A 27,289-nucleotide genomic window follows, 5' to 3' on the forward strand; every position below is an offset into this window, starting at 1 on the left:
GGCTGAGCCACCCCTGCTCGTGCTAAAGTCACTGCAGCACAGAGTTACTGCTGCAAGTCTGGCAGCGACACTCCTGAGGCCTTGGGCTCCCCACGCCCCACAGGGATTGCAGGGAAACAGCTCCCTTCCCATACTTCCCCTATATCCAATTCACTCTAAGGCTCAGGCATGGTTGCTCAGACGTGGTTGCTCAGATGTGGTTGCTCAGATGTGGCTTGGCTGGCTTGGCAGCCTGCACCTGCCAGAACTACTCCTCTCCAAGCCTGGCCCTCTGTCCTTGAACAAGAAGTGGGCAACGCTACCCTCTGACCTTACGCTTGGTTCTTTCTAACGTCTACTTAATGAAGGCTCCCAAGCCCCTCATAAGAACAGCTCCGTTCCACAGGCCCACCCCATCATCGTACTTGTCTCAATCGTAGAATGATTACAAATTAGATTCAAGAAGAGACCCTCTCATATGATCACATGAAATAAAGGCTGGATAACCTGAGCATGGGAAGCAAAAATTGAGCCTGGTTGGAGGCAGCTCAGTGTCCTAATACTGGCTGGTGGTGGAACGCCTCCATGCGCTGGAAAGACTGGGGTCATAGCCTGCCTCTGTTAGGAGAGGTAAAAGGAGGAGGAGAAGGAATGAAGCAAGTTAGCCTTCTTCTCTCTCGTTTGACATCCTATTATATTCTTTCTCCACTTTTGTCCTTCCCCTGGGATGCCTGGGGAATCACAGCCCGCCTATTAATAAACATTCCCTTCTGCAAATCTGGAATGTCATAATTTACTTTCTTAAGTATTTCTAAATAGGAAAACAAACCAATTGGCATTTCATCCACGTTGCTACTACTATATAAGTCAAGGCCTCTAGTTGTCCTGAGCTTCCACTCTCATTAGGGTTCACCTCCTCATGCGAACCAAGTGTTCACTGAGATCAAAGAGCCTTGTTCAATTACTCTTCACTAATTAGCCTTTCTCCCAGTCTGAATTCTTGGTACCCTCAATCCAGGAGTGCTTGATAATGCCCCCTCAGTCTATAGGTAAAATGATTCTTAGCAAAACTCTCACGTGCTGGGTCTTTGTACTTCTCTCCATATTCAAGTCTGCTCACTCCCCATATCCCTCCAAAAGACCCGTCCAATACACATGTGTGCACATCACATGTGCGTACGCCCATACACATAAATTATCAAGCGTGAAATTGCCTGGTGCACCTTCTACTCGGTTTAGAACTCAGAAAAGGGCTGTGTCACTGTGGTCTGGAATGATGGGAAAAGAGGGGAAAACATGCTCCAGGATGATGTAGTCAAGAAACATGTGTTAGCAACTATTAGGCTAAGCAAAATAAGTCAGTCAGAGAAAGACAAATATCATATGATTTCACTCATATGTAGAATTTAAGAAACAAAACAAATGAACAAAAGAGAAAAAAAAATGAGAGAGGCAAACCAAGAGACAGACTCTTAATTCTAGAGAACAAAATGCTGGTCACCAGAGGGGAGGGGTTGGAGGGATGAGGGAAACAGGTGATGGGGATTGAGGAGGGCACTTGCCATAATGAGCACCGGGTGATGCATGGAAGTGTTGGATTACTACATCGTACACCTGAAACTAATATTACACTGTACGTTAACTAACTGGAATTTAAATAAAAATGAAAGAGAAGAGAGAGGAAGGAAGGAAGGAAGGAAGGAAGGAAGGAAGGAAGGAAGGAAGGAAGGAAGGAAGGAAGGAAGGAAAGAAGGAAGGAAGAGAGAGAGAGAAAGAAAGGAGGGAGGGAGGGAAGGAAGGAAGGGAGGAAGGAAGGAAGGAAGATAGATGTTAGCAAAGGGAGTTCAGGCTGGAAAGTGGAAGGGAAAGCTCGAGGCCCTTTATTGCTGGAATGATGGTTTGCCCCAGGGAGCGGTACAGGAAGTGACACAGCGCAATGGCTTTTGGGAGCCTGACAGGAACTGGCTGCACTCATGGAGTCCCGGCATAAGGAGGGCCTGAATTAGGGTTGCAGCTGGAGCGGGGAGGGGAGAACTGTTAAAAGTAATCCAGAAAACAGACGGAGCAGAAAAAGGGGTAAAGACACAATATCTCCGTTGTTTTCAGCCTGGTACGTTTTCAGAAGGCAAGTTCCCTCTGAGGCAGATGTTGCCAATTGCCCCACTTTATCTATTCTTGTCATCTTCCGGGGGGGGCATTCTTGATCTTTAGCTATATGTGACCAGTCAGAATATAGCTTACATGCTCCAATCCCCTCGTCCTGGGAGTGGTCATATGACGAGTTCTGGCCAATGGGACAGAAGTGGAAGTGTGGGGCAATGTCCAGGTTGTGACTCACAGTAAGGGCCATGCCCTCTGTTTTCTCCCCCTGTTCCTCCTGTGGAGTGGAGATGACGTAGAGGGCTGTCATGGACCGTGCAGACTAGAGCCACAGCCTCAGAACGGCACAGCAAAGAACGAGGAACTCTGGGCCCCTGTTTTTCCCAGAATGGATACTGGCTCAGACACTCGAAAATGAGGGAACTCGGGGTGTCTGGTGGCTCAGTCAGTTAAGCGTCTGACACTTGATTTCAGCTCAGGTCATGATCCCAGAGTCGTGAGATTGAGCCCCACATGGGGCTCTGCGCTGGGCTTGGAACCTGCTTAAGATTCTCTCTCCCTCTCCCTCTGCTGCTCGAGACCATGCTCTCTCTCTCTCTCTCTCTCTCTCTCTCTCTCTCCAAAAAGTAAATAAAGAAAGAAAAGAGTGGGGGAACTAATCTTTAAGCCACTCTGATTTTATAACTCTGTTTTATGTTACTGAATTTATCTCCTAGTTAATACACTTTCTATCTCACAAATAGAAGACATTTCAAAAACAATAAAGTTTTAAAGTGATGTAAAAAAATAGCAAATGTTTTAAAAACAAGGAGATTTTATATATTAGGAGTTATCTCAAAGATACCACGACGTACTTTGAAAAAATATGTGGATAAGTGGTAGTAAAGTAGTCGACAAGCCTCAAAACCCTCAACCCCACCAGGTCTTCAGGGATCAGTGAATGCCAAACTTCAAAAAAGGAGAACGTTGTCTTCTTCAAAAGAGAGAGAAGAACCTGGAGTTCTCAGAAGGTAAACCAAGGATAGGGTTCGAACAGAAATGGCAGAGATAAAGGAAAGCAAAAGGCCACCTTGTGCCATTGTGATGTTCCCTCCATGATTCCCCAGAAATCTTTCATAAAGGGTGATAAACCCAAGAATTTCTGATGTGCGTGCCCTTGTTTAGATAAATGTGCTCAGACCGATGCAGAGTGAAACAGACAGAAGCCGGAGGGGAAAGAGGCAGGAAGCACAGAGATGTATGGCGCGAGTATAATCGTCTAGGTTTTTATGGAACTCTGGGAAGAAGACTGTGGGTAAAAGCAACATGATCTGGATCTCTCGGGACAGGCCATTCCAGCAGACATCCGGGTCACTACAGAAGTGCAGGTCCTCATTATGATCATTGATGAAAACAAGAAAAGGAGGTTGGGTATCGCTGTGAAGTGGCATATATTATAATGTCCACCTTCGACACAGGTGAAACTGAAGAACTGGCACTTCAGCCACGGCACCTACAGGGCAGGTCTTTCAATTTGGCACTATCAACATTTGGGGCTAGATAGTTCTGTGCTGTGGGGGCCATCCTATGCATTGTAGCATGGGGAACAGCCTCTCTGGCCTCTCCCCACTACCTACCAGTAGCCATTGCCCCCAGCTGTGACAATCAAAACTGTCCCCCAGGGGACAAAATTGCCCTCCATGGAGAACCACTGTTTTATAGAATTATAGGTCATCAATATGGAGGTCACGGTTAAAAGTGGAAGTCAGTTGGGTTCTCTGGAGACAGAAGAGGAAAGGACAAAAAACTTGACCTTGGAGGATTCCCAAGGAGAAGGAACTGCTCAAAAAGATGGACTCTGTATTTCTTGGAGATTCATTGCCTGATTGCCTAAGATGATTCTATCTGGAGAAGAGAGAGATGTTAGATTGAGAGAAGCAACAGGCCATCAGCGATGAAATAGAAGGGCTACAGGGCAGGGATACGTTCTGCCTCCATCTATCCCTCTCTCCTTCACGTCTCTGGGTAGCCTTCCAGAACCCCAACCCCCAAACCCAAGTACTTGGATATCTATTCCCTCAAACAGTGAAATAATTCCACTTTATGGCAACCGCTTATGGAATAGTCCCCCATCTAAGTCCACGACAGCCTGTCTGTGTTGCTTGCCATTGTACACCTAACACCTACACGTGTCTGGTACATAGATGCTCCAGAAATATTCATCGAATGAACGAATGCATGAATCACTAAACAAGCTGCTCTCATGAAATACATATCATCACCTTCATTTTATATGCAAGAAAACTAAAACTCCTATCGGTTAAGCGAATTTCGTACATTAAGTGAGAGCCATATGACCAGAAAAGCCATATGACTGAAACCCAGGCTTGTCCGATGCTAAATTCCATTTTCTTTCCATGACACACCACATATGTCCCATTTGTAAACGGCATTTTGAGCATCTCCATGGTCTGCATGTCTCAGGAGCTACGCATCTCCCAGGGGACGCTGTGAGCAGTCGTTCTGCAGACATGCACGGCGGGAGCCTCTCACTTCTAAACTCTCCAACTCAGGTGTGATCTCTGTTCCCAGGAACCTGGGGTATCGCAAGTTCTACTCCCCTACCCACATGTGATTCACATTCCAATTAAAATTCTGTCTGGATACACAGCTGAGTCCTTTCAGCCTATTCTCCTCCCTAAAACTACCTAACTGAAAATTGGGTGGAGAGATACAAGAAATCTCTGATTTAACTAGCAGGCTGTGTTCCCAAAGGTTATTTGAGTGGATTGTTTGGAATTTAGAATATACGTTTTCATTAAAAAAAAAAAAAAACCAACACCACCTGCTGTGAAGAGTGGCTAGGTTTCCAGGTTAGACCGCTGGGGGTCATTTAACACCCAGGCAAAATGAATTTCAATACAAGTAGCCTATGTTCAGGCTCCTGGAAGTTGGAATAAAGTTCCCAAATGAGAGGACAGACTCAGAAAAAGCCTTTAAAAAGTATATGAAAACCTCCTACTTTGTCCTAAAATAAAGACTCCACAATTTGCCCTGTTATAAAACTACTATCAGAAAGAATGACTTACCAACAACTTCTCATACTTTTTTAAATTTTTTTAAAGTAAACTCTACCCTCAGCGTGGGACCCAAACTCGCGACCCCAAGATCAAGAGTCGCATCCTCTACCAACTGAGCCAGCCAGGCTCCCCAAGGATACACTGCTGTTCTTTTTTCCAAATCATAATTTCTAATAGAACTCTGAAATGTGCCTTGTCCCCAACCTTCTACACTCATATCAATGTTTAATTATTTAAGATTACAACTTGCAACAAACTTGACCTGGAAGTGTCAAAAGGGTGTTACACTGATTTACAATGATCTTTCTGCTGACTTACTATTTCACTTGTATGTCTAACAGGCATCTAAAAACATAACAAAGCTAAAACAAAAATCCCCATTTCCTCTTTAAATCCCCACCCACCCCAGCCGAAACTTTTTTTTTCCTAAAAGCTCCTCCCTTTTTTTCACAAAATGATACATTATCCACTTTGGGGGCTCAACCCAAACACCTAGAATTCAGGATTAATCGCTCTGTTCTGTCATGACCTACTCTTCGCATCCAAAGCTTGATAAAATTTTATCCTTTCTGCCTTTAAAATCTGTCCTGAATCTGTCTACCTCTCTTCAATTTCACTGTTACCAACACAGACACCATGGCTCTCATCCAAACCTTTGAAAAGGGCTCCTAACGACCTTCCCTGAGCAATTCTTCCCCTACTGCCCATCCCCTGTACATCAGCCGTCCATACAAGGGCACAAGCTTTGAAGTAGACCTAACCAGCCAAGGATGCAGCTTTCCTTTACTCATTATACTGGCTTTGCCCAGTCCTCTTGGCATTACTTGTTGCTTCAGTCGAGCCCAGAGAGATGATCATTGGATCCTCCACTTCATAAGGCAGATGGAGAGCATCCTGGCTCTTATTGAAAGGGACCAGCCTTCAGGTTCTAGGCTTCTTGCGTGCAAGCAATCTACCAGTCCTATCAAAACGCGTGACTTAGGGGAGCCTGGCTGATTCCGTCAGTGGGGCATGAGACTCTTGCCCTCGGGGTTGGGTGTAGAGATTACTTAAAACCCGAATCTTTAAAAATAAATAAATTAATTAAACATGTGACTTATGTTCAAGGGCACCATTACATTCCAAACATTGAGTTGTCATCTAAATTCAAACTGTTCTATTATAATCAAGCTTTATATATCGCTTCTCGGCCTTTTGGCTAAGATCAAGTGTAGTATAATCAAGCTTTATAAGTCTGCTTTTGAAGGTAACTTGATGACCAAAAATGTTACCGTGTAGCATTTTGATTGGAAAGTCTCAGTCTCTACAGAGCAAACTGTCCTGGTGATCCTTCGCCAAAGTAGCCTCCCATGTTCTTTCTACAGTTCTCCAAGAACTTGGCTCACATGGACCATTCTGACTTTTTCACCCTGATTACTTCAGGTGGGATACTCAGGCCTCTACATGGCTCCAGGGACCCAACCCCTATTTCTGGCTTACCTCCTTGCTTCACTTGCCCAGCCCAACATGAACAGTAAGAGAAAAACCATTTGGTTAAATTAATTTTCACCAAACTAACTTCTCCAAGTTTGATTGAATGTATAAGCACTGATGGACCTTCACTCTTCCAGATACATTCACATTGGTTAAGATGATCTTTACAGTTGGTGGGATCTAAGAAAATATAACAACTCTTCTGACAAGGTACAGAAACTTGTCTGGGGAAGGGGACCCACCCAGACAGCTTAGGTCTGTTTAGAAGCCTGACCCTGGGGTTAGCTCTTCTGGGCTGTTTAATGCTTTATCTTCTGGACCTAGAGTACTATGATGTCTGTAATCTACTTCATCATAAGGTTTTCAGTGTGGATCGGTTTAAGCTGTCCTTTAGGGGTAATCGCTTGCTTTGGTTAGCGCTTTATCTAACAGTGGTGAGCTAATATTTCTTTCAAAAGGCCAAACTTCATAGGAAGCTACTAACAATAACTCAGCCAATCATTACTGCCCATTAGTATCAGAAGTTTTACTGATTAGTATTAATGAATTCTAGAAACAGGTTTTAATTAGTGAAAACATAAGTATTTTAGTTAGCTTCACAGATACTCATAATAGGTTGCTCTTGGCGAAAACTGGTGCAGAAAACATCTGGATTGTAATATTCTGGAGATATTCCCCTCATTTGTATGAAGTAAGATATAAGAATCTAGTGAGGCCTGTAGCCTGTGTGCCCTAGACAGTCCTGTATTGAGCTATTTGTTTGGAAAATCCTGGTTGCCTGATGCCAATTATAATCCTGCTTCCGGAATAGTGTTGGTGTGGTCAGATCATCTGAAAGAACAGAGGCTGAAACTTGAATGGGCTTACAGGATAGATTTTCTGAACTGTTGCACCTACTTGCTAATAGATGTTTATTTTATATGATAAATGTAAACATTTAAGGCAGAATTTGGTCTACTTTTTTGCTTTCCTTATCATCTAGTGGCAGGATTATTGGGACAGTTCATCTCAACCCTCTCCAATGATGAACGTCTACTATTCGTGACCAAATTGGCTTAGATGAGTCAGCAACATAGAAAGCTCATGAATATTTAAGGTTAGTCCTCATACCCCAGCTTCATGACAGCAAACCACATCCAGGCAGCAGCAAGAGTTCAGGAGACACAGCAGACTCACTGCACTAGGCGGGAGGGTCACATGATAATTTGTAAGTCAGGGATGGTCATAAGGGAACAGATCATTGAGAAGCTGTGAAGGGCAGGGGTATGAAGGGCTGACTAAACCTAACAGTGGAGCAGTGGCAGAAAGGAGAAAAATGTGGCAGAATAAAGCTCGAGGTAAGGTTCTTTCTGGATGTGGTGAGGGCAGGGGTCACTGCTCAGCTGAGGCCTAAGGATACACGAAGGGTCCCATTAAAGGATACATCCCGGTCACACACACAGCATGCCATCCCTACGGTGGGGACACCCAAGCAGGCAATGGCTGTTCCATTCAGAAGAGGAGTAACATGGGATGTGTTGTGCTTTCTGCAAAGAGTAGGCACAGATACACACAACAGAGTTGTGCAAAAAGTAGGCACAGATACGTGCACATGCGCGCGCACACACACACACCCTATTGACACTCACATTGGCAGAGCACGTGCACGGGTCTGTGGCAAGTACATTTTTGTGGAAGCTTGGAGACCCCTTCCTGGGGAGGACTTATAATAAAACCAAGAGCTTCATAAGGTTTTAAGCTCAGGAATCAATTCTATCTGCATTCCCTGCCCCTACCCCCATCATGGCAAGATTTTCATATCCTGAGATATTCCAGGTAATAGAGCAGGATTTTTTTTCTTAGTGTGTGCAATTATTTCTATATTTCACCCTCCGCTACACAAACACTCACCATGATGGCCTCGAATCAGGATCTCTAGGGATAAGGTGGGAAATATGAATTCATAAAGACTCACCCTAATGATTCAATACAATAAAGTTTAAGAACTGGGAGTTTCTGGGGTGCCTGGGTGGTAAAGTTGGTTAAGTGTCTGACTCTTGGTTTTGGCTTGGGTCATGATCTCAGGGTCATGAGATCAAGCCCCATGTTGAGCTCTGCGCTCAGTGCGGAGTCTGCTTAAGGCTCCCTCTCCCTCTGGTGACGCCTGGGTGGCTCAGTCGGTTGGGTGTCTGTCTTTGGCTAGGGTCATGACCCCAGGGTCCTGGGATGGAGTCACACATCAGGCTGTCTGCTCAGCAGAGTGCCTGCTTCTCCCTCTTACTCTCCCTGTGTTCTCTCCCCCTTTATCTCTCAAATAAATAAAATCTTTTTAAAAAAATAAATAAAAAGGCTCCCTCTCCCTCTGACTCTGCCCCTCCCCTCCTCTCTCTCTCTAAAATAAATAAATCTTCTTTTAAAAATAAAAAAAATAGATAAAGGCTAGGGGTTTCTGTGTATGCCTGGGGACTTGTCTTCAATTCTCTCCTGAAAGTCATGGGGGTGGAGTCAATTTACCTCCTCTCTCTTCAGTCCTTCTCCTTGCAGAGATAAAATGAAGCTGTGCATGGGTTGCCATGTGCACAGCAGTTCTTAGGGACCTTTGCAAACATGTCCATCCCTTTGCTTTGGCAGAACCAGAAGAGCCACCACAGAGCTCCCATTGCCAAGCAGATTAAAAGATGTGAGTTAGGGAAGAGATAGGAGAAAGGGTGTGAACAAAGTCAACCCATAGAGAGAAAAAAAGAATCTGTGAAAAGCTGAAAGCATTTCTGCTTCCATAAAGTGAAGAACTGAACCCACCTCTCATGGGCACTCTGTTCCTCTGTGCAGGAGAATAACCAAAAGGGGCCCTTTAGATGTATGAGTTTTACTAGAAATGTGACTGTATAGTATGGATGATGTCTGGAAAATACTGTTTATTATAAATGACTGGGTTTAAATAGGGCACTGCATTTAAACACACATACTGGGCAGAAAGTATTTAGACAAATGACATCTTGAAAATGCAAAAATTAATGTCATATTTTATAACAGCAACCTCAAATACACCAAAAACTTTGACCACTGGTGAAGTGGAGGATATTGTTATGCAACGGATGATGGGAGAGTCATACAGATTTTGCATTAGGACTCATTTTTACTAGCTACTCACAGTACATTATCCGGTTATCCAGGTTTTTCACAGATCAAGGTGGAAGACACAGGAGAGAAACTCCTTAGTAATCGATAAGAGCTTTAGATCTCAGAGCTTAAAGATAGTTTGTGTATTTCCAAGCGGTCCCTAGTGCTGGCAGAAGATGAAATATCCCGCAGGCAGAACTTTAACAGGGGGCTGGCCAGGAAGGGAGGGAGGAGAAAGAGGTCTCGTGGTGTCTTGATATTACTCAAATACAAAATAAATAAACTGTAGATTAAACTAAAAAGTAATAGGACCTATCTGGGGAGTCTTGCAGATCATACTCAGAAGTTTGAACATTGACAGACTGGGGGGGGAGGGGTATCAAAATGGTTTTAAATAGGGAAATATGACAGATCAGATTCATGGTTTGATTGATCATGTGGCTTTCAGTGTGGAGGACATCTCAATTCATGAGAAAAACATCTGGGTCATAAGAACTATTATAGACTATTTACTGTTTAATTAACTACATAATTATGTGTGTGTGTGCACACCCACCTGTGTGTGTGTTTGTAACATTTACTGTGTCATATAGTACTTTGCAGTTTGTTAACATCGATTGGCACAAGGAGCCTGTGATGTAGCCAGGCATTATTATCTCTCCATTTAACAGATAAGGAAACTAAGCCTGAAGAGGCTGACAGCTCACCCGCCCGAGATCATATAAACAATGAGGGCTGCAGTCAGGTCTCCAGACCAGATCACTTCATGTCTGGTATTTTTCTATGACTCTATATTTTCAAGACTGCCATCTTCTAACCCATTCTACTAAATACTTTAAAATTTTATGGGATCAGAAGAGTGATGGGGAATCACTTTGTCTTCTCACAGGGAAAGATGGATGGGAAACACGTCAAGTTTTCCTGGCCACCTACACAGAATGAGCAATGTCCTCTAGATCTCCATGCCTTTGAACATGCTGTTCTGCTATCTGGAACACCTTCCTCCCTCAAATCTTTTCCATTTCCACAGCACACAGTCGTCACTTCCTCCAGGAAGCCTTCCCAGATCTCCAATGCTGGCATCATGCTCTTCCTCTGCAATTCTAATATTCAAGGGTCATGTTTATCATAACGCCTACGCCATATTGTAGTACTCATTCACTGCTTTGTCTTTCCCGCTGGGACCGTGAGCTCCTAAACATAACAAAGTTCCTCTTTTACTCCTATATCCCCAATTCCCAGCACAAGGTGCGGCACACTCCAATACTTGAATTTGCTGAATAACATTTACTGAAGGAGATGCATGCAACCGACCAAGGTTAGATATGAAATCTATTCCCCTCCCCCAACACACACACAAAAAAAATCCCTGCACCTTGCACCAATCCTATCTCTTCTAAGCTCTAATCTCCTCTGCACGATTTATCACCAGAGCAACTGTCTGAAAATGCTTTTTCCTTATCTCACAGGGCCATAATAAAAGCTCATTTACTTTAAGCAAATGACATTTTTTTTCACTTCTATTTTTTCTCTTGCTCTTTTTTCCCCTTCTATTTACTTATCTACTGGCAGCAAGAAAAGAAAAATGACTCTGATCTCTATTTAGATATTTGATATACAACGTGTTTAGACAGGGATAGCTATAAATCGCTAGCTAGGCACAGTTCGAATACCGAAAACCTGTTTGTTCTATTTCGGATTCCATGATGGCAGAGGAAAGAAGGGGGAAAACACACACACACACACACACACACACACACACACCACCTATGAGTAGAATTAAAGGTTCAAATGTTTATTATTTCCAAGGCAATGTGTGAGTTCCTGATCAGCATCCATCACCAGAAGGAATTTATCTAACCCCAAGAAAACTGGAAATTAGCAACCATCTTCAGAATTCAACCTAATCAGCCTTGGTTGAGCCCTGGTTCGATTCAGTCCCTCACTGGCTTGTGAGCCTCGGCCAGGAGCTTGTCTCTCTGTGCCTCACTTTTGCCACTGGTGAAAGAAGGAGTGGGTCTCAATAAGACCTTGAAAGATCCAATTCCATCAGTTTCTTGCAGAAGTCATCCCAACGTGTCTCTACCGTTTGCTCTGTCACAGAGTGATTTGCTGGACTCGCATGTTGAGTGACTGGACCATGTCTGATCTCTCTCTACCAGAGACACTTGTCCTTCCTCAGAAAGGCTCTGCCACAGCTCCTGACATGAGTGTGCCTGCTGCAATCTTTGCCTTTTTTCTTAATAAAGCTGATTATTAGTATTTTATAAATAACCTAATTTGTCCTGCATCAACTACTTCCTAATCATGGAAGAGCACATCTTAAGAAATATCTTGGCAAAGTTATATACCAAATTGATGATTGTTTTTTAAAAAAGCATTTTTGAAATAACAGTCTCTCTCGGTGCATTTAAAATATTTGATTTTGAAACACTGTTTGACTTGTAACATTTGGTTTTCACACTTCTGCAGAAACACATGGAAGGCAGTCTGACGCTGACTTCACGGACCCCTCCAAAATTTCCGTTCCCAAAAGATAAATAGGTTCTCCATTTACTCTTCAAGAGCTGAACAGAGATATTGAACAGCTCAAATGTTTTTCTTCATGTCCTCAGATTATCCAAAAATGTTCCTTGACTCTCCATTATCATCAGAATAAAGGCCAACTCAGCTCTCCTCCATATGTTTCCAGATATGTCTTCCACCAATGCCTTCTCATTCTATGAAACTAAACTAACCCATGTTCCTCAGTTTCCTTGCACACCTTGGACCTTCCTATCTCTCATCTTTGCCTACATCCATTCCCTCTGCCAGAGTCACTTGTCTCCAGTTCCACAGACACGTAAATGACATCACGTGGATGCCCAGGGCCAGCCCAGGGCTTGGGTTAACGTAAGAGGCTCTCAGTACATGATGGGCCATAATTCACAAATTCATTCATCTCTTCTTCATCCATTTGTAGTTCTTGTACCTTGTTGACCACGCTGGGCCCCTCTATGCTAGGATAAAGAACAGAACTGACTACATCAATTGTTATCTGTTAAAATTCAGGCCTTTGCTTTAAAGTTATTAAGAATTTCAAGATAGTAACATCAGGGAATGACAAGCACAGGGTCTGGAACCCTGTGTGGCCACCCAGGTTGCAAACCCATAAGGCCAGCCCTGAAGAAAACACAGCCTCTGAGTGAGGAAGCTCATTAGGATGGAAAGAACAGTTGAGTAAAAACCATTGCTATCTGATGGTAGGTTGTGTGAAATGTGTGAGCCCAGGGGGCTCCTCTCTTTTTTGTTGTTGTTGTTTTTTTAAGATTTTATTTATTTGACAGAGACAGACACAGTGAGAGAGGGAATACAAGCAGGCGGAGTGGGAGAGGGTGAAGCAGGCTTCCCGCTGAGCAGGGAGCCCGATGCAGGGCTTGATCCCCATGACCTGAGCTGAAGGCAGACGTTTAACGACTGAGCCACCCAGGCATCCCCTAGGGGCTCTTCTCTTAAGGCAAGCACTTTCAGACTGTTTTTGACCAGCCACAATAAGAAATGTACGTTTAACATAGCACATACATGGAAACAAAACTTCCAGGTAACAATACTTATTCTTGGGACACCTGGGTTGCTCAGGTCATGAATCCCAGGGTCCTGGGGTTGAGTCCACAGGGATCCTGCTTCTCCCTCTCCCTCTGCCTTCTGCTTCCCCTGCTGTTCCCCCCCGCTCAGTCCTCAGTCAAATAAATAAATAAAATCTTTATTAAGAAATACTTATTATGTGCAGTTTCTCTTGTCTTATTTGTAATAAATTTAAAACCCACAATCCGAAGGACTTGCTTTAAGAACTATCTCAAATGTTACCTTCTTGGTGAACCTCCCCAAGCCATTCAGCCCTGTGCCATCTGAACTCCTGTTCTGCTTTTCTTTGGCATTTTGTAATACCTGTGATGTGCCTGCATCTCCTGTTAGACCATGACTTGAAGGCAACTTCAAATGACTTGCACCTAATACATGTTTATGAAGGCCCAATAAATGTTTATTGAGTGACAGTGTAAGCAACTGATCCTGTTCCTCAATCCTGACCTGACATCCTTCTTCGGACCATCCGTGCTTTGTCTTGACATCATGTCCCACCAGTTTAACTAATTTTTTCTTGCTCAAGAATTAAAGAAGAGCCCTTGGGCTCAAGTGAACAGCGCCTTCTCCTTGGTTCACGTGTTGACTGATATCAAATCAGTTTCACTCTGCGTCTGCTTCCACGGCTTTTCTGTTAATCTAATACCAAACTAGTTACGGAATCCTAAGATTTCACAGTGCTGACGCAGTCCCTCTGTAGCTAAAGAGTAGTTGCTCTTTTTTCTTTTTCCTCTAAAGATTTCATTCATTTATTTGAGAGAGAGAGTGAAGTGAGGAAGAGAGAGAGATAGAGCACGAGCTGGGGGACGGAAAAGGAGAAGCAGACTCCCCGCTGATCAGGGGCCCTGATGCAGGGCTCGATCCCAGGACCCCAAGATCATGACCTGAGCCAAAGGCAGATGCTTAATGGACTGAGCCACCCAGGTGCCCCAAAGAGTAACTGCTCTTGACTTTGCAGGTTTTTAAATATTTCAATTATGGTGTAGAATTTAACCCTAATTTTTTGTAACCACCAAGTTCCAGACGCTTTCATACATCTTTTATTACGAAATCCTTAAATCAGCCTCTGAAAACAGTATCATTATTAGGAGTTTCCATTTTACAAATTCACGCAGTGTGTCAGACCCAAAGGCCACATTCTCTCCATGATGCTAACCAAATTAAAACAGTGACAAATGTATCAGCGGATTCACCTTTGGCCAACAAAGCAGCTGAGCATGGCAGCCTGCAGTGTGACTCTGGGCAGAAAGGAAATTTGCCAGAAGCCTTGTGGCAAACCACAGCTCCTTACCATCGGGGTTTTGTGTGAGGCCCAACTTCCTGCCTCCCTCCTGAGCTTGGCACTGATGGCCTCGTGCTCCCGTTGGTCATGGGCACTGGGTTATTTCCGAGCCTACGGTGGACGGGTCACGTCAGACTCTAAGGGTTAGCATCCGATTTCTATCTCCCCAGTTTGTTGCTTTGTGGAGTTGGTTTTCTTGTTTTTTTATTTCCCCTTTAGTGATAGTAGCAAAAATGTACTTCCTTCTTTTCCTAGGAGGTACATAGAGGATTTAACATGAGTTAGAACTCAGTCCAAATGTACTCAGAGATGTCCCCTGGCAGATGGATTCGCATCCGCTTCCAGGGAAAGGAGGACCGCTTCCCATTCCAGAGGCCAGGGGGCACCCTGCCTGGGCTTGCAGACTCAGGGACACCTCTTCACTGTCTCTGCCCCACCTAGACACTAGGGACAGAAGTATCCAAGAGAGTAAACCCAGCGTGAGGAAAAATCATGGGCTGGAGACAACGTGAAGCTCATTCCCATCTATAATAAGGGAATCTGTGCTGGAGGCAGCGTGGGGCAGGAAGGAGCCTGAACCGCAAAGCTGAAGATCTGGTTTCCACAGGTTCAGAATCAAGTACCATGTACCAACGTGCTGTGTGCACAGTAAGAGTGCCACCACCAGAATCATGGCTTCTGTTTGACTCTTGATATTGCAAGGTAATTGGAGAATCAGCTGGTTTGACTCTGGGAAGCGGAGACTCAGAGAAGGGCACCCAGAGGGTCACAGGTTCCCAAGGCCAAGCCAGAGCTGTGGTGCAGACCTTCTGGCTAGGCTCTCCCCGATGCCCATTATCTGCTGCACGTTACTTGTGGTAGCTCACACTTCCCAGGTCACATCTGTGGCCACTCAACTAAGGAACTCATGTTAAATTGAAAATTACACTTAATTCAGGCCTCTGGATAGATATTTGGGGCTCCGATTTTAAGAGCACTAGTTAGCAAGATCCTTCCCAAGCTCTCAGGTGAGAGTCCATGTCTGCCTCCATCATGTAGTTCTAAGAGGTCTCGGGGTCCCCCGCCAATGCTCTCATAATGCTAACAGCTCCATCTCTCTTCCCAACAGCCAGTGCCCTGCCTCAGCAAATACCAGCTCCAGAATGAAGAATCCAAGAATCATAGCAGTGAACCTCACACGGAGCCCGGACTGGCTGCATGGAAGAGCCACCTGTGCCCATCCTCAGAGGGCCCTGTGTTTGGCTTAATGCGCTGCTGTCGCCATCTTGAAATTCTTGATAATTTGTTAACAAGGGGCCCTGCGTTTTCATTTGTCATTGGACTCCACAAATGACAAAGGCGGTCCTCATGGAGCTGCAACTCTCCGGTATTCTGAAAATGTCACATATAACCTCTGGCTTTCCTTTGTTCCCTGTGCCTTCACCTCCTGAAAACAACTTCCTGTGTGTGGAGTGAGTTGGGGATGGGGGTAATGACACAAAGTTCTCACATTCTTTCTTCCATGACTTAGGAACTTTCGGACAAATGGGCATCCATAATGGAAAATAGGCAGAAAGGACACCAGTGTTCAGACTGGATTAGATGTGAATTGTTAATGTTGCATTTTCTAAATAATTCATTATGTTCAATAGCTCATGGGTGCTAATTCAGACAGAGTGCATGAGTGTCTAGTACCTGTCTGGTCTTTTACATAGATTTCTTATTCATCAAAATGACTAAAGTTCCAGTTATAAACACCATCAATTTCATCATCCCACAAAATACCTGTGCCAGGGATTTTCCAGGTTTCTAGAGACACAGCAATGCACAAAAGGGACAAAATCATGAGCAGATATTGTGCAAGGCCCCTCGTTAGGCATAGAAGGGTACAAAACAAAAAAAGATATGGCTTCCATCCTCAAGGAGACACACATTCTAATAGGAGAAACAGATGAAAATAATGCAGAATATACAGATTCATAAGTACCCAAAGAGAGATGCAAATCAGAGATGAGAAGGGGGATGGGTTTCAGAGGAGAGAGAAAGTCACTCACCTGTTTTTTATTGGATAGAAAAATGATCAATCCTTACATACGGGTTTGATATTGAAAATCTCCACAACTCATGCAGAAAGATGCTAATTAAAATGGGAGATGGATCAAAGCTTCAGATAAGCATTTGAATCATGAAAACACACCTTTATGGGAATTTAAGCTAGAGATGCTGCTCTCCAAAGACCGTCTATGGGGTCAATTAAGCAGGTGGGTAATTCAGGACATGGCCATCCCAGGAATAGGCAAACAGAAAACATCGGATTATAAATAAATTACCAGCCCTGTTTTGAGAAAACAACTCATTCACCCATATATGTGAGAGGTTGAAGATTTGACACCAGAAAGTGCACGGAGCCCAGATGTAAACTTCATTTGTCGCAAGGCTGTAGCAGCTGGGTGTCCCACAGTTCAACACAATTCATCTCAATTCTGACACTACCTACCTGCAGATAGCATCAGATTCCGCAGGTTAAGGGTTCAGTCTTACAAGACGCCCCCCCCCCCCGATCTCAGTCACATCCCAGGCTGTACACGGTACTTCTGACTGGCTGGCTACAAAGCAGAGCCTCCCATGACCTCCTCCAACTCAGGATGCCGATCAAAACCCAGCTTGTTCTCCTGGCTTCTGACCAACTGTCTGGGTTCCAAAGACCCCCTCCTTGGGTTCAACGAATTTGCCAGAGCGGCACACAGACCTCAGAGAAACCTTTTACTTACTACATCACTGGTTTATTACAAAAGGCTAGAACTCAGGAACAGCCAGGTACAAGAGATGCACAGGGCAAACTGGGCGGGGAGGGCGCTGAGCTTCCACGCCCCCTCCACTCTCACTGCATCTCCACGTGTTTACCAACCTGGAAGGTTTTCTGACCTAGTCCTTTGGGTGTTCTTGGAGACTTAATTACACAGTCGTGATAGATTAAATCACTGACCATCATATCCTCAGCTGATACATGGGGAAGGGGACAATAAGCCTTATTTCCAGGAGTTTGTGGGGAAATTTTAATTACATGACACCTGTAAAGTGCTAAGTGGGAGTGCTGCCTCATTATTGTTACTCAACAGATGTTAGCTATTTTTGTAAGCGCTAGTTTGCTAAGAAGCTAGTTAAAGCATATGATACGAACACACGCAGAATGGTGTGTGAAGATACACACAAACACGCACACACACACATCACACATACACATACTCAGAACTCCCCAGCCACTTCTTCAAGGAGGAAGCAGGGAATCAGACAATCGGGCTGGCGAAGGCAAGCACCGCTGTCATCACCCTGGGCCTGCTCACCCCACTCCTCCGTGGTTCCCCACTCTCTACGAATCGAACATACACCGGACTGTGGTGTTTTCAGAAAAAGAGACGACACTGACTCCCTCCATATGCAGTGGTTGGAAATGTACGACTCAAGTTATCAATTCTTTATTGTCACTCTCACTGCTACTATGTCTGATATTAAAGCTCAGGATCGTGCAAATCAGGAATTTAGGGAAGATCATCTCCCGACAAAGTATAATCTCAGAACCTGCCTGCTGCCATTTTTAGTTTGTCTGTGTGTTGGCTGGCTGGTCGGTCGGTTGGTTTCTGTTTTTTATGACTCGGGAACAATTATAAAACCAACCTTTGAACGGAGTGCTAGCTGAGTGCATTTCCCTTGAACAGGAATTTTAAACCTAACAACCGCTTGTTATCGAGGAGCCCAGAACTTTCACTACTGAACGCCTTTAAGTCCACTGACGGGTCATAGTAAGAAGTGCTCTGTAAACTCTAAAGTGTTTTATTACTCCTAGTGTTATTAGCATTAACCAAAATCTGGTCAAAAACGGTTTGGAATGCCTTGAGGGCATATTAGGAGATGAGAAGTACACACACACACACACACACACACACACACTCACACAGAGGCCAGAAAGAAGTCAGAGGGTAGAAGCAGTGCTCAAAAGAGAACAAGAAAACATCCAAGACTTATTTCCAGAGGGTGAAGCTGGTGCACGAGGGAGCAACAGGCCGTTCAGAGGGAATGACGAGGAGCATCACAGCAGAAGGGCACCAGGGCGGGAGGTCAGAGTGGGGCCGCAGGAAGACGGCTCGCGGTCCTCCTGGGGAACGCGCGGCTAGGACGGCGCACACGCAGGAGCAACTTCACGTGGCCAGTGACACAGACTTTTCACGGGCATTGATTTAGTGTGAAAGGAAAGCTCCAACCGGCAGCCGGAAGGCGCAGCCCTGTGAGGGGTGCTGCTCGCACACACGAGGCACGTCCTGTGTGACCTGGACTTGGAGGGAGGGTCAGACATCGAATAAGGGAAGAGGCTGCAAAAGGCAATGATTCGAACCAAACAGGACCAGACAGTAAATGCGGATGTAAGCCTGCCCACCGTGAGGGGGCTAAGTAGAAATGTTAGTATCTGTCTGAATCAGGACCCGAAGCAAAGGTTTTTGTGTAGTTTTACCTTTTGTTTTGTATATGCATGCACGCGACCAGCCTGATGACACAGTACTCCATGCAGGTGCCACTGAGTCACGGGGCTTCTAGTCCTCATCCTCCATTCACGAGCTGAGAAAGTCTGGCCTCCCCACTGCGACCCACACGCCCATTGACCGTGCTTTTTACGGCCAAAGGGCTGCCTCTGTCCATGGCCCTGGAGTCCGTGAAATGAGCTTAGCTAGCGGCCACCTCCCTACCTTCCATGAGGCCTTCAACACCCGCCACGAGTAAACAACCCGAAAGGAATTCAGTGGGCCTTAGCAGGCATGTTGTCGCTGTCTTTTGTGGTACCTGGAACAGGGGTCCTTGTGCCGGGTCCCTCTGGGGTCTCTGCCCACTCCTGGCAGACACACAAAGAAGTCTGCTACAGAGAACCAGCCTGGAGAATTCTGTCTACAAGTGTGCGAGACTGTGTCCTGAGTTCATCCCGTCAGGACAGAGCCTAGAGTAAATCGCCTTTCCTTTAGACGTAATTTGAGTCACTGTATGTGCACCAAAGAGCGATACAGGGGATTTGACCCAAGGAGACCGGACTTCAACCACCTCCGGCTAGAAGACACATTTCTATTCTTTGTAAGTAGCTTCCTTCCTTCTTGTGAGTGAAGCGCAGTTATTTGGAAAAGAATCTGTCAACTGGCCCAGGAACGATTTTGGATTGGTGCCCTGTACTTGGTCGCTCTCGTTTTCTGCCTAACCCACCTCGGACAGGCACAGCTTTTTAAAAAGTGGTGTGGTCTATAGAAAGAACAGGGACATCACCACCGGATGGACTGAAGTCCTCCTTCCTCTAATGGCCAGTTGTGTGCCTTCAGGCAAATTACTTAATCTCTTGGCCTCAAGTTCTCATCTGTGAAATGGGGATGAAGAAAAATACAGCCCTGTGAAAGGTGCTGCTCACAGACACGAGGGATGTCCCGTGTGCCCCGGACTTGGTGGGAAGTTAAGAACATCAGTTAGAGGAAGAGGTTACTAAAGGATCATTGGGAAGATTCCAAATAATCTAATCAAAGGTACTGACCATACTACAGAATTTTAATCTATAAACTAAAGAGTGTTTGAATGCAATGTCAGTTTTCTATAACTCAATTTAAAATCTGCAGATGCATCCCGAATCTACTAAGAGGCAGAAACTTTAGCTCAATCAATTTGGAGAACAGCATCCCCCGTCTGGGCTATTACCCATCTGGACAGGCACCTGTCTGCTGGTTTTATTCCTAAGTGGTCTTTGGTTCCATGAGGGTCACTGTTGCATCACCCCTCATTCTCAATCCAAGATCCTCTGTGATTGGGATCTTCTCAGAGAACCCCATGTCCCACACTGTGATCAATGTGCTGCTGTTCCCATGCCACATGTACTGTGGAAAGCCTGTGGGGCTGCCCATAGGCTTACAAGAAATTCATGCTTCTCTCTGGCTTTTTGGCTCTCACGTCATGATGAACAATGGCAGTCTTTAGACCCTCCCAGGCCTGTCAGGCTAGACCTTCCATATAGCTCCTTCTACTTGGGAATATCCCTGCCTCACTGTCCTCCAAGAAGAAAGGAACGGTGGGTCCTTTCTGCAGCTGGATCTCTAAACTCATCCCACGAACTAGAATACCTATTTATGTCTAGCTTCCTCTGTGACATGTGCCTCCTTCAGCCCAGTGCACCACCGTATCTACTCCAGCAAACCTTGAATCATTTTGGGGCATGAAAAACAGATCTGACTCATTCTGCCTCTTCTGTGCTCTGAATCTTCTCGGAGCCCAGGCTTCTGGAATTCAAACCTCTCTCCACTCCTAGCATCATATGTGTCAACGTGCACGATCTAGCTCCCTAAATGAGGGAAGAATGATAAGGCGATTGGAAATACTAACAGAAAAAAACACAATGTGTCAGAATACTGTTATATTGCATTACTTAATAATTATAATAAGTAATGTTATTATAACAATATAACAATAATGATACTAATAATAACTTATTGAATGCTCACCAGAATTCTTAAGAAGGAAGAGTATTTGGATGACTTCAGGCTCTGGCAAGAAGGGAATAAGAAAAACGAGAAGAAAAAATGTACAGAATGTTAAAAGGGAAAGATCTTAGAGATCATTAGTTGATATTTTGGTTCCAAATCTTTTATCATCAAGAATTCCTCAGAAGTCTTTTCTCTCTATGAAGTTGACACTTTGTTCTGAAAAAAATCCGATCTGTCCAGTAATATGTGCTATCAGTGGCTTGATTTCCTCATTCTTGATTAATCAACAAGTCTGTATGACTCACTGGTCTTTTGATTCATCGTGAGGCAGCCTTTTAGGGCTAGACTCAGACCCCGTATGATAGGGACGGTAGTCAGAGCTGACGGTCCAGGAAAGACAGAAGCCGCTCTCAGACCCATTCATGACTTCCACGGCCCTATTTCCTTATCGACCATTCTGCATCTTTGCAGATCCCTACCTGCCCAGCCCCTCCAGCACGAGCACTGCATTTTTCTCCTTTTTGGTGTACGGCTCGTGCCCCTCCTCTGGCATCTGCTGTGTGTCTTCCTGTAGCCGTCTTCATGGCTGGGGCCCTACACCTTCTCTTGTCTGACGGGCTGTCTTGGGCTCATTCACACTTCTCTCTGGCCTGAGCCCCTGAGGTGCAAGGCCCAGGTCTGTGCCTGTCTTCAGTATGAATATAGCAAATTGAGAGTCGATACTTGGGTAGAACACGGCAGGCAATGCTCAGCTTCGGAGTAATTGGTTTATTTACTATCTCTCCAGTAATGCTGTACGGACTCCCAATTCCACAGCTTTGCTTCCTGTGACCCATTTCCCCAGAATTCTCTTACCTCTTCTATCAACTCCCCTGTGAACCCTTGGACTTGAACTCGGGGTCTTCTACTCAGGAGAGAATTTGCCTTCCAGTGAACTGTTAGGGCACGCCCCTGGCACCTGTCATTAACCTGACCGGGAGGGCTTGTGGTGTAGTCGGGAAGGCCGACTGTGAGGTCGGGGGACTCTGCGTTCACACCCCGACGTCAGCACCTCCTAGGGTTGTGATCACCCGCAAGCTACTTAACCTCTCTGAACGGACGTCTCTTTATCCGCAGAGCACTGATAACACTTACTGCACAAAGTTGTTGTGAGGAGAATTTGAAAATCTCATCTGCTCTGGCCCCTCTGATGCTTGCCGTCTACAATGGAGACAACGTGACATTTTCAAAATGAGCTCTTTATTGGCAAGAAGAGAATTGTGCAGTGGCAAACCACAGTCCTCTGTTCTGGTCCCCCAGCTCTGCTTTAACTAGTTTTATTAATTTGGGTAAATCTTCCTGTGGGGGCGGGTAGCAGTAAGACACGCCCCCCACGCACCCACACACCCCCCCCCCCCCCACACACACATTCTCCGTGTGTTCTTCTGTGCACAGGGAGTCTAAGAAGTATAACCTTCTTGGCTTCCTTTCCACCCACTCACTCATCCCCCGTCCATGGAGAGTGAGCGCTGGTTTGCCCATCCCTTTGCTCTTCCCCTCCTCTGACAAGCTAGCTGTCCACGGGGAATGTGCTCTGCTCTGCGCCTGTGCGGGGCGACTCCTCCCGTGAGGACAGCCTCCCTCCCTTCAGTGTAGCTGAGTGAGTTGATCTACTTAAACACTGAGGCTCAGTATCAGGAAAATCTGTCCAGGGATACGAGCCACACCCAGTAACAGAGTGTATCAACAATATAGGTAATACTTGGGCTCTAATGTACTCTCTTGTCCTATTTCATATTTTAATTGCCACAGACCTCTGGCATAGAAGAAGGATCCAGTTACTCGTGCTCTTGTATCTTGACACCTCTACCTCTCTGGACCTCAGGTTATTCAGCAGTAAATTGGGCTAGATGCTCTCTATGGTCATTTCTAGTTCTGAAAATCTGGGATCTGGGGCGATGACAGTATCGCACACAATGTAGGCACAGAGGAAGGATTCAGCAATAGTAGTGTTCTCAGCTTATGCATAGCAATACAAAGGTGAGTTCAAGACGAAAAGTCTTCTTTGCTTTGCAAGAGGACGAATGGATGCATTTTGCATAGCCTCTCAAACACCTCGGTTGCTGCAGACCTTCAAAAACCAGCTAAAGCAGTGTTTGTAAGCCCCTCATTAATCAAATGATGAGCATCTCCCAAGGTCCTAAAAGAACAGGCCTTAGAAAAAATTAATCTGGTTACAGGATATTTCCCATAAAGACCATCAGGACTTTAATGAGATCGTTAACTATCCCATGTCTTCATCCCTATAATTTATGGAAGCTTTCAAAATAGCAATGTTCGGGATGTATATGTGGCAGGGGGAAGGGCATCTTGTCCTGGAGAAGATGATCGGTAGACAGGAAATCCCACAGTCGCCTCCTGATGGCAAGGTCATGCTGGGGTTTCGAAGGCTGAATGTCACTACAGCCGGCCCCTCCCCCACACAGCCATGCTTGCCACGGATGGCAGATGAGCACAAGGAATTATAACAAGATACAAAATAAAGTATTGGTTTAGTTAATAACCTGGGAAAGACCTAACAGTCCAATGCAAACGTTTTTGGTCAAAGCTAGGTTGAACATACAGCAACAAAGCCTAAATGAAGCCTCTTCTTTCCTCCCCATCAAAACCTCTGCCTACTTTATTCCTGAACCCCAGAGAGCAAACCTTTTGCACAGTAGGAGTCAAGGCCAATCTGTAATACAACCCATGGAATCAGAAGAAAAGGCAAGATATCCAGAGTCTGTTTGTCCCCAAAGCCAAATTCGGAGGCACTACTATTGTTCCTGTGTACAAGAAGATAAACCAAAGCACAAAAATTATTAAGTGACTCGTCCAAGACAGCATAGCTTAGAAATGGTAGAGCGAGGATTAGAACATGGGAACTCCGGCTACGGAGTCCTTGAGCTTGGCAATTTCTCAACAGAGAATGTTATACAATATTCCAAATAGAACAGTATGATTTCACACCCATTATTAAGGTCCGAAGCAGAAACTGGAATTCAAAATTGAGAAAAGTTAAATTAAATTTCCTTTCCTGGTTTAAAAAAAAAAATACTAATAGGGGCACCTGGCTGGCCCAGTCAGTAGAGCATGGGACCCTTGATCTCAGGGTTGTGAGTTCAAGCCCCATATTGGGTGTAGAGATTACTTTTCTAAAAAATACTGATAGTATTTAAAAAACAGTCTAAAACTTTCATTTGTTTCTTAACTCTGGTCTTAGCCACAACTCTATGAATTTCTCCTTTCTCTACATTCCTCGAAGTTTGGGGTTTTGTTGTTGTTGTTTTTGCATTTCACTTTGATCTTCTTCCCTGTGGCACCTGCTTCACTGCTCTCCACTTCCCTGCTCCATCTCTGCTGCTCCTGATGTGCACTGCCCAAGTCTTCAACTGCATGTATTTCAAATATATAAAAATATAAATTGCATGATAATAACAGCACAAAGGAGCAGGAAGGGAATGGAGCTATGCACAGTGTTCACCGTTGTAATTAAACTGGTAAACTAGATTATGATAACTTAAAATGTGCATTTCAATCCCAGTACGATCACTAAGAAAATAACTCAAAAAATGGTAAAATAAATGACAGGGAAACTAAACGGTACCTGGAAAAGGCATCTATGTAACAGAAAAGAAGGCCATAATGAAGGCATAGAGGAAGAAAGAAAGACATGTAGAAAACACATACACAATGGCAGAGTAAGTCTTGTTTGCCAGGAATTACATGAAGCATTCACTCCTTTGAAGACCCAGAGATTGGCATAATGAATTTTATTTAAGTGTTTCAACTATACATTGTCTACAAAACACCCTTTACATTCAACGACTCAAATGGGTTGAAAGTTAAGGCTGGAAAAAGAGAGACCATGTTAACAATAACCAAGAGAGACTGGAGTGTAGCCACTAATTCCAGACAAAATAGACTTTAAGACAAAAATTGTGATCAGAGACAAAGAAGGACACCTGATTTGGGTTCAGTTCAACAAGAGATAACAATTACAAACATACATGCAACATCAGAGCCCCAAAACACATGAAGCAAAAATGGACAGAATTGAAAGGACAGACAGACAATTCAGTAATAATAGAGATTTGAATACTCACTGTCAGTAATGGCTAGAACAAGTAGACTTAAGATCGACAAGGAAATGAAAGGCTTGAACAGAGGTATAAACCAACTAAACCTAAAACATATCCACAGGGCACCAACAACGGCAGAGTATATATTCTTCCCATGTGTGCATGGAACACTATTCAGGATGGACCACGCACCATATGTTAGGCCATAAAACAAGTCTCGATAAATTTGAAAGTATTGAAATCATACAAAGTATATTCTCTGGCCACACAGAATGAAATTATAAATCAGGGGAGCCTTGGAGGGGCGTTTATTCTGAAAGACCATCTAAAAATTGCAGATGATGCTATCATGGGAAGTAAGGGGGCTGAGTAGGGGGGACTCGTCCCCATCTCTGCCAAATAGGGTTGCTGTGTGGACTATGGAGAATAATACGTGAACAAGACTTTTGTCATTCAAAAGCCATTATACAAAGTGAGTCATCATTATTGCTCACTGATCAGGTTGTCGGGGATGCCAGCCATCTCCAGGGCTGACTCAACCTGTAACTGAGCAAACATTTGAAAAAAATAGTTGTTTTATTGAATTCAGCATTTATTGGCCAAGATTGCAAACTCTCAGGGCAAGTACAGAAGAGTTTTCCTTCACAAAGTTGAACAGAGAATAGCCTCTTGCTGTCAACACGTTGTCCTGAAGCCCAGCTCCAGGGGTCCCTGGCTTCCTGGGAGCAGGGACTCCATCGACAGCAAGTACCACTGTGGGCATTGCCAAGCACTGGGCGATTTGAATAGTCCTTAGATGTTTTTTCTCTTTGATGACCTTGTTTCTGTTGAACATTGTTGTGATTTGTGATTCTTCTAGAAGCTTTAACATAATTTCACTTTGTGTGGAAGAGAAGCACGGACTACAGACAGGGAACTGAAAGGACATAGTCCCTGGCCTATTGAACTGTAAGTACAGGCAGAGATCGGAGCACCTGCAGACTCTTATCATGGCCCTACACCATCAGATTTGAGTAAAGCAGTGATAAGACACTCCTTTTCTCCCCACTCTGTTCACAGAGGGATTAAAACATCCTCACGGCGAGATCAGAGTCTAAAACAGTTTCTATAAGTTGGAGAAGGAATACAAAATAAATAATAGTCCCCCTCCCAGAATTTCGCATGAAGGTATTCTGTATTAAATCATAATATATAATCTCTCTGACATGGAGCCAAAATGCCCACCAGAACCTAGCAATTTCTTTGGAGTCTTATGTGTTAGTGTAAAACGTCACGCGGATTTTGCGTTTGCCTCAAAATATTTCTGTGTTGGTTTCATGTTAAAATATTTTATGTATCTTCAGATAATAAGGATATACCGAGGAGAATTGCCATGGGGAATGCATGGCTGCAACCCCACCATGCGGCCCTGAGCCCCTTTTAGAGTCTGGGGACGGGGTAATGTCAGAGCTTCCTTAGGGTCCCCTTGAGGTGCCTACACACGTACCGGACACATCCTATTCTTGCCGCCCTTCTAGCCCTGTTTCTCTTCCGATATAAGATTCATGTTGAAACGCTGGAAGTTCTGCCTGAAGGCAGAGTTACAGGTCAGTCCTACCAGAGCCTTGTGCTGATTATTCAGGAGACAGCACATCTCATTTGTCTGTTTGTTCATTACTGTGTCCTAAGTGCCTGGAACAGTGTAGAGCTCACGGCAGGTGCTGCGTTAATATGTGTTGGGCGACTGATATCTCTAGGGAATCTCATTTGTTAGAGCTTTTACTCCAGCAAATAAGTCATGTGTCTTATATCACAAAATAAAATATTTAATGAGACCTATCATTTACTGAGTGCCTATAAATACACATAAATACAGGCATATAAATACATTTCAACTCTGCAAGAAACTTGGGGGGGGGGTCCTTCTTTTACAGAGAAGAAAAACAGGTTTAGAAGATGAAGTAACTTGCTCCACGTTATGTAATCAGCAGGGAGCCTGTCCAAAACGAATGCTGTCCACCAGGCCTCACTTGAAAGGCCAGTGACACAGAGATCCTTTGCCCAGGTGAGATAAACGGAGAGTTTGGGGTGGCCTCAGGGAGCAGGAAAGGCGAGCGG

At 44.5% G+C, this 27,289-nt stretch overlaps 1 pseudogene; it reads left to right on the top strand.

Moving 5' to 3' along the window:
* The first annotated feature begins 6,316 nt into the window (after positions 1–6,316).
* Positions 6,317–6,471, top strand: LOC117803642 (annotated as a pseudogene).
* Positions 6,472–27,289: the final 20,818 nt, after the last annotated feature.

The sequence above is a fragment of the Ailuropoda melanoleuca genome, chromosome 8 (assembly GCF_002007445.2).
Source record: "Ailuropoda melanoleuca isolate Jingjing chromosome 8, ASM200744v2, whole genome shotgun sequence".
Lineage (NCBI taxonomy): Eukaryota > Metazoa > Chordata > Mammalia > Carnivora > Ursidae > Ailuropoda > Ailuropoda melanoleuca.